The following is a 9,376-nucleotide window of genomic DNA, read 5'->3' as shown; positions in this document are numbered from 1 at the left end:
TTGATAACAACCACTTTGAATACAATATACTATCTGTAGACTTATGCGTCTTTCTCAATCCTTAAATTATAATCCAGGAAGATAGTTACTATATCAATATAACAGTTGAATCTGAAGACAAAATATGTTTCAGGCCTTAATGAAAAGTGCAGTCCTCTAGCTACTTACAACTTGATTCAGTAAACATGAGCAATTCTTTTAAGTTTCATAGACTTTCAGTTTTCAACGTAATGTACGTGAGATTAATTTCCATATAAATAACGAAAACATTGATAAAAGTTTGTAAAATAAGTTTGCCATACTAAACATCATTTGCAGAATGTGCATTTTTACTTTGTAGCATGGATCACTCATTTGATAATAACCAATTAATATCCAGAAGACTTGAAATAAAGTCTTCCCTAGTCCATATGTGAAAATCTGCATTACGTTCATTTATTAACAACTTGAAAACAACTATACGAACAGGGCTACGAAAACATGTTTTGACCTCTTCACATTTGTCATAAACATTTTACAACTATCTTTAACTGAATTATCTTAATAAACAGTATTGATTCTAAGTTAGATAGTTTCAGCAATCCAGTTTTACACATAAAAAGGGGCTTAATAGATTTGGAACTGAAAAAGTCGTAATCCTTTTATCGATTTGACCAGACCTCATGAAGCTGCTAGGTTCTTGGTTTAAGTGCATGACTAATAATCCTGTGTTTAAATTTACGCTTATCTCTTTTCATCAACTTAGTCTGTACCAATGGTGGCATTAAATGATAAAAATATATGAATTAGTATCATTAAGCACTTAGATTACTAATTAGAATTCCAAAAAATGTACACCTAGTACATGAACCTAATCAACATTTTATGAAATAGCTTAGCCGTTGCATATAACTACAGCAAAATTAACACAAAACTAATTCAATTTTCTCACTCCGACACGTAACTACTCTAGTTATTGAAAAACCTTTTTTCAACAGGTGACTTTACAACATTCGAAGGCTCAATAATTTTGAGAAGATATTGCTTACTTAAATATTTTCAATTCATTTGAATGATGACATCTAATGATAATGTGTACCTACCATTTCATTATCACTTAGCATCCTATAATTACATAATTTACTTTAACGCAATATCTTAGTTTATATTATAAACGTATGTTAAACAGATGAGCTTACCGATAACAGTTTGAAGGTTATTTTACCAGCAAAATCGTAATCAGCATCCGGATTAATCAGTAAAAAATAATCGTATTAATTAGGTGATTTTGAATGTTATAGTATGACAATATTAGGCGAACCTACATCTTTTATTTTATAGCACTTTAATATAACTATTTCTGTAAAACCAAACAAATTTATGGGTGAGAATTGAAATAAATCACATACTCGCTACACCATCGTGCAGCCTCTTCTAATTACCTCGACAAGAATCTCTCCAGCTATTCAATAACTTTTGACAAGCTTCACTGAAAAGACTACAATTTCAAAGCATTAAGTGCTCTCTAAATATTAAAAATGACGTTTTAACCATCAATATAACAAGATATTTCTAAAATTGAAGAGGGATCGTTTAATATACAGGAGGAATTTTGCTCCGCCAAACTAAATTTCGTCTGATGATTCAATGCTAAAAATTTTTAATAGATCATTCACAAATTAATGGGTCACAATCCTAATTTTCTGGACAGTACTAATAAATCTAACAACACTTAAGATGAAACGGAATGTTATATCGATACAGACCCCGAAGATCAGATAAACAAGACATTTTGTTCTGCAGGTCGAAAATGGTAAAGAGGTTCGATATTCGTTAGGTAGAATTCTTAAAATACGTTACAAAATTAAATGTATATTTTGGGCAATTAGTCGGTTGCATAGAGTTGTGAAACTAGACTATAAGTGAACAGTCAGTTAAAACTTACTTAACATTTCGCGATTGAAAAAAACTGGATTGTTTTTTCGATCGTTCACAGACTTAGTACAGCTTATAAAATGGTAAATAAGTATGCATATAAATGTTGTTTCGTAAAAATATTCCTTGAATATAATCATAAGCTACCCTTATTCAGTGCCACGCACTCAAACTTCGCTCCGATAATCAAAAAGACGGTTTAATATCGCTCATTTAAGTTATATTCAGTGAAACACAAAATTCTAATATTCCATAGACTTTATGCATTCAAACCAGTAGTTTTGTTAATTTATTACATCTTTAAATATAAAGAGTAAGTGGAATACATTACATTATAATAAGAACTGAAAAATTTTAATGCTTTAGTTCTCTCGTGTTTTTTCTTCAATTTCGAAACTGTTTTATATTATTAGTCATCATAACCAGTATAATAACCTCGGAAATTATCATCATTGTAATAGTTATATAGATCATGATTATACCATGGAAATGCTTCACGATTCATTGAACGCTTACCCAAACGTGAATCCCATAAATAATTACGTTTCATTATATGACGTCTGATGGGAGCAAATTTAGCAGGTTGTTCCTTTGCGGAAACGAAATTATCATCGGTAGCATCGATATGCTGAACAGACGTGAAGGCTATAAAACAGATTGATACCAACACGTAGTGATGAAACATGATCTTGTTCGGCTACTAAATGTGAAAGTGTATCCAACTTATGAAAATGAGCTGACAAATTGGATGTTAGTTATTTGAATGGATAATTTAATGTGCAAATGAATTGGAGACAATCTTTCAAGGTATAAATAGACTGGATAACGAAGCAGCGCATCCCATTAAATATTAAAATTATTACAAAAAACCAATCAGAATACGCGATAAAAAACATCGAAAAGGGGAAACCTGTATTCATGATTGGCTTGTTAACTATGAGCCAATTGGAATAAAAATAATGAAATAAACTCCTTAAGAATTTATTCATTGGGTGATGTTAGGACAAACTACTCAAAAATGATACGAAAGTGTTCCTATTTGGGAAATTTCAAAATTTTCAACCTGAAATACCTAAAAATATTAGTGGTCTACTAACCAAGCTGGGAAACTTGTATAGAAATTGACAATGAAGCGTACGGAAGCAAACTTTATAATGTTCGATTTGCGATTACAGAATATGTGGGGACAAAGGCAGTGGTTTCGCGTAGCCGAAAACAAGCAAACAGCCAGGGTGGTCTCCTTTTTATTGACTGTTGAATTGAAGTACATATGGAAAAACCTCAAAATCTTACAGCTATTCATGGGAATTTTGACTTCTCTACAGAGGTTACATAACACTAAGCTTGAATCAAATTAAAAGTTCAAAACTACCTAATAAAGGGGTAATCACAGTCTGGACGACCAGTAAAATGTAAAGTAAAATTGTAAAAAACAGCAGTTGTATTTTAAAATACTAAAATTTATTCAGAATTTCACTGGTGAATGATAGTTAAGAATCATATCTTGATATTTATTTATTTGAACACGTAAAAATTAGTACAAGGGGGCACTAGATACATATGCACCACAAAATGACAATAAGGTTGTGAAGAAATAGAGAATGCAAACTGCGTATAATAAAACACTCAGAACAATAAACATAAATTGGTGTACGATAGTAAAATAATAATCATAAAAGTAGTAAAAGTCTGGCTAGAAAAAATACAGCCAGAAAGAATCCTTTAACTTAGAGATGTTACGTTCAATTTTATATAGAAAGTAAAAGAAGGTTACAGCAGGATCGCCACTGGCTTCTATTCTGAGCCATATGTGATAACGTCTCTAACCACTATGTCGCACCATCTCTCGGAACCCAGCCAGGGAGTAGTGCTGCACCAACAAAACTCAGCCCTTTGCAGCTTTCTTTTATACCACAACACCATGTCGTAGACTGACCACCTTTCCACTTTATTCCAACCAGCCCCAGCGTCGTCAAATAGTGCACGACGTGGAATTCTCTGAGACGACATTCGTAGAACATGTCCAAGCCACCGAAGTCGTTGTTTCAAGATAGTGACACCAATTGAATTATCGTCGCTACGCCCGAACACACGATGCCGAACCTCTGCACTACTAACATGGTGTTGCCACTGGATGTCGGCAATCCTTCGGAGATAACGATGATCGAACACAGAGAGTCGTCTGACATCCTCGACTCGGAGAGGCCAGGTCTCACAAGCCTAGAGCAGAACTGCTCTCACCGACGCGTTGTAGATCCGATCTTTTACAGCCATACTAACATCACGAAGGCGCCAAAGATGGCCCAGATTGGCATAAGCCGCTCTGGCTTTCGTTATACGTGCATTGATCTCATCACTGACCCCACTACCAGCACTTGTGCAGCTACCCAGATACACGAACTTCTCGACTACTATCCGCTCACTACCCAGGGTGAGTGGAGGTTCAGGGTCCCACCAGTCTTATAGGAGTACTGTGCATTTGGAAGGTGTAAAGTATATACCATACCTACGGACACTAATTGCCAACTGATTGAGTGAAGATTGCATGGTTCAGGTATCATCGCATAGTAAGACAACACCATCCGCATACTGAAGGTCAGGAAGTCTTTCTCCAGGCGATAAATTCACACTACCATTACCTACATCCATCAAAACTGTTTCCAGAACGTCATCGATAGCAAAGTTGATTAAGGATACCGACCGTTGCCGCTATCTTGACGTGGTGGTCGGGCTTGCCTTTCGTGATGAACCAATCGAGCTATACTGGCTGGAACAATCGTTCCTCAAGGTCCTGCCATGCCGGACAGGTTGGTTGAAGAGCGATAAGACTAAAAGCAGCAAACCCAAGGTCAGAGGACGAAGTTGTGCTGCGGACTATACAGAGGTGTGACGGCAGTAGGGTGTTTCCTTCAGGCGACCAACATAACAACGGTGTTGTCTTCACACAAGGAGGGGTGGGGTTAGAAAAGGTCGACCTTAAAAATGAACATCTCGCCTTATCCTACAGATTTCCATGTCCGGCCGCAAGGTTCCAATAAGTACGGTGTGGGCAACCAGGAAGTGATAACTGCCCTAATACCTCTAAAATCACTCAAGATTACTGACTGAATATGAATGGTGAGATTGGGAAACCCTGTCTAACCCCACTACTTGAATGAAACAATTGAGAAAGGTGGTTGTATGCCCTCACTCTGCCTGAGGTGTTTGTATATAGAGCCTTTAAGATGTTAATAAACTTCTCAGGCACACCCTTCTTCAATAGACAATCCCAGAGAACAGTCCTGTCCAGTGAATCGAAGGCAGCCCTGATGCCAAGAAACACTACGATTGTTGGCCGGTGATAAGTATGACGGTGTTCTAACATTTGGCGGGGGGTGAAGATATGATCAATACATCCTCGACCAGAACGAAAACCAGCCTGCTCCTCGCGAGTCAATCTTTCTCTGGTACTGAACAACGTACGAAGTACGACGGAAGCCAATAGCTTGGACGCGATCGGAGGTAGACTTATCCCTCGATAGTTGATACAGGAACGACGTGAACCTGTTTTAAAGATAGGGACAACTATCGACTCATTCCATGACGTTGGTACGCTCTCTAGTTCCCAGACCTTTGTAAACAACGTCGTCAGTTCCTTAGTCAGAAAGTCACCACTATCTTTAAAAAGAGCCGGAGGTAAGTCATCTGGGCCAGGCGATTTGTAACGCTTCAAGAGTTGGAGTTCTTTGCGGACTTCCGTCTCATTTGGTGGATCAGTCGTCACCGGCCATGGAGGGCAGGACAATCTGACCGATGTTGCCGGAGCAGCAGGCCAGTGACATCCTCCGTTTATGGTCAAACCCACAGTCACCCGGAGTAGACTGACGGGCTTCGATGAGTTGTAAGGAGCCTGGAGAAACCCTGTGCTTATGAGCTGGACGTATCGCGAAGCCGCAAACGGACTTTACTAGCAATTTTCATGACGTCATGAAGTTGCGACCAATGCTCATCTATACTTTTCGGTGGAATGGTATCTAGCCTAGAAGCTAGCTCGGTTCGACACTTAGTCGTAACATCGGCGATGACGGTGCCGAAAGTTATTGCTAGCTAGAAACAGGTTGTGGTCTGTGCACAGTTGCAGTAGACGGTCACCGTTATCTGTCCTGCGACCAACAAGTCCCCATTGGCCACCCAAATGATTCTCTTCTGTGCTCGACCTGAGCATTCAAGTCTCCGGCTAGTACTACAATATCTGTCGAACGCACTTTCTGTAGAACAACTGTTAACTGGTCGTAAAGCTCATTCTTGATTGCATACGGGCTGCAATCTGTCGGGGCATAGGCGGAGATGACGAAAAGACATCGTTTTTCACGCCGATTTCTTCTCGCTTTGATGGAACTTTCTAATCTAACAGCACATAACCGACTGTTAGTGGGGATCCAATTGAACAGTGCTATCTCAGCTCTAGCGCTTAATGCGACACCAACACCAGCAAGACCAGACGAAGATGCCACAGGGTCCCCGGGTAAACGCACGTGAAACAAGCTTTTCGAAGCGACGGATGGAGAGCGAAGTTAACTAATATAGAACCTAAGATACTAGCCTCAATAATTATCGGGCGCCTAACAAAAACCCGTGAACTGGAAAAGTGAGAAAATTAGGCTGGTTTCAGACCTGGTCGTGGCTGCATCGACCACATATTCACCATTTATCAGGTTTTAGAACACAGACATGCTCATCGGCGTCCGACAATGATAGTTTTTCTTGACCTACAAGCAGCATTTGACTCTGTAGACCAAGAGGTTCTGTGGAAGTGTCTGTCATTGAAAGGCGTACCTTAGAACTACGTAAACCTTGTGAAGGCTCTTTACTCGAACACTACTAGTCGAGTCAGAGCTTATGGCGAACTGTCATCTGATTTCGCAACCTTAAGTGGTGACCGTCACGGCTGTCCATCTTTGTTAAACTTCATCATAGACCTACTGATGGAAAAAACGTTCTCGTCGTTTGAATTTTCAGGCATTGATCTCCTACCAGGAGGTCCACTTATCGACTTAGAATACGCAGATGACATTGTCCTGTTTGGTGAAGACGCTGATAAAATGCAGTCTTTTGGTAGCACTAAGCAACAATGCCAAAATGTTTGAGATTCGCTTCTCCCCCTCTAAATGCAAGTTTTTGCTTCAGGACTGGTCTGCGTCAGCACCTGAACTAAGGATAGGGAGTGAAGTAGTTGAACGCGTCGACAACTTCACTTATTTCGGAAGTCTAATCAGCCCTAATGGGTTGGTGTCTGACGATATCACCAGAGTCTTGAATACGGGTCTTGGATAGAAATAAAACGTCGATATTAAGACTTCCCAAAGACATAGCCAGCCATATCTGTTTTCCGACCCGCGTAAGTGTGCGAACGTTGAAGGCAGCCAGTTTGAATGCTGCATGTGGTTTCAGGAAAACTGCTTCAGTATTCGTAGTTGGTGGTAGCATACAATTTTCAACCGGGCAGTGACTCGAGAACGTTTAGATAGAACCGAGTTTCCACCATAGGCGAGCTGCTGTGTAAGTCGGAAAATAAGGATACATAAAGTGGGAATAAAATAGAGTGAATAAATGACGTAAAATAATAATAATAATAATAATAATAATAATAATAATAATAATAAAGTAAACCGTTTGATCGTTAATCGAAGCAAGACAAGTATTTTTTATAAATATCGACATTTCATCATATTTGTGTGTGGGCTGTGATACTGCCCGGGTGCCCAGACCGAAGCTGGTGGTTTTCTTAGGAGGCCACAACCGGAGCCTTTGACCTAAACGTCTGATACACAAGGCAGTGAAGCAACGTAAGGAGATGCAGTTCCATGGTAGCCGGTGACCAACGATTGGTTCATACGTCATTTGTTCCCACAGCATACTGGAGTCCATGTGCACCGTTGGTTTGAAATCAGGGTTTTCCAACTCCCCTAGGTGGACTTACTGTGTCCACCAACCCGGTTAAAGCGCCGGACATTCGCTTTTCGTCCTCTCAATTTCGTAAACAACACCCGTGGTACGAGAATGCAATGAGTAGGACTTCCCTGGCAGAGACTGTATACGCGTGGTCATGTGGGAGCATTTCGAGAGGGAGAGATGACTCTCCCCATTCTCGGTCGTATCAGGGCATTTGTAAGGTAGAAGCAGCAGCTGCATCTGGTAACTACCGGAAGCTCAATCGACTCATCCCAGTTACTGACAGCATAAAGTCTGGTGTGAGTGAAACAATCTGTGAAGATGACGAGATGCCAATCACCAACATACACCGACAACTTGGACGATGGGCAGAATTTTTCGAAGGGTAGTTCAACTGGCCTGCTGCTCCGGCAACATCGGTCAGATTGTCCTGCCCTCCATGGCCGGTGACGACTGATCCACCAAATGAGACGGAAGTCCGCAAAGAACTCCAACTCTTGAAGCGTTACAAATCGCCTGGCCCAGATGACTTACCTCCGGCTCTTTTTAAAGATAGTGGTGACTTTCTGACTAAGGAACTGACGACGTTGTTTACAAAGGTCTGGGAACTAGAGAGCGTACCAACGTCATGGAATGAGTCGATAGTTGTCCCTATCTTTAAAACAGGTTCACGTCGTTCCTGTATCAACTATCGAGGGATAAGTCTACCTCCGATCGCGTCCAAGCTATTGGCTTCCGTCGTACTTCGTACGTTGTTCAGTACCAGAGAAAGATTGACTCGCGAGGAGCAGGCTGGTTTTCGTTCTGGTCGAGGATGTATTGATCATATCTTCACCCCCGCCAAATGTTAGAACACCGTCATACTTATCACCGGCCAACAATCGTAGTGTTTCTTGGCATCAGGGCTGCCTTCGATTCACTGGACAGGACTGTTCTCTGGGATTGTCTATTGAAGAAGGGTGTGCCTGAGAAGTTTATTAACATCTTAAAGGCTCTATATACAAACACCTCAGGCAGAGTGAGGGCATACAACCACCTTTCTCAATTGTTTCATTCAAGTAGTGGGGTTAGACAGGGTTTCCCAATCTCACCATTCATATTCAGTCAGTAATCTTGAGTGATTTTAGAGGTATTAGGGCAGTTATCACTTCCTGGTTGCCCACACCGTACTTATTGGAACCTTGCGGCCGGACATGGAAATCTGTAGGATAAGGCGAGATGTTCATTTTTAAGGTCGACCTTTTCTAACCCCACCCCTCCTTGTGTGAAGACAACACCGTTGTTATGTTGGTCGCCTGAAGGAAACACCCTACTGCCGTCACACCTCTGTATAGTCCGCAGCACAACTTCGTCCTCTGACCTTGGGTTTGCTGCTTTTAGTCTTATCGCTCTTCAACCAACCTGTCCGGCATGGCAGGACCTTGAGGAACGATTGTTCCAGCCAGTATAGCTCGATTGGTTCATCACGAAAGGCAAGCCCGACCACCACGTCAAGATAGCGGCAACGGTCGGTATCCTTAATCAACTTTGC

This window comes from Schistosoma haematobium, chromosome ZW (genome assembly GCF_000699445.3).
Source record: "Schistosoma haematobium chromosome ZW, whole genome shotgun sequence".
In the NCBI taxonomy this organism is placed as follows: Eukaryota; Metazoa; Platyhelminthes; class Trematoda; order Strigeidida; family Schistosomatidae; genus Schistosoma; species Schistosoma haematobium.
The sequence above is the reverse complement of the archived record's forward strand: the minus strand, read 5'-3'. Positions refer to the sequence as shown.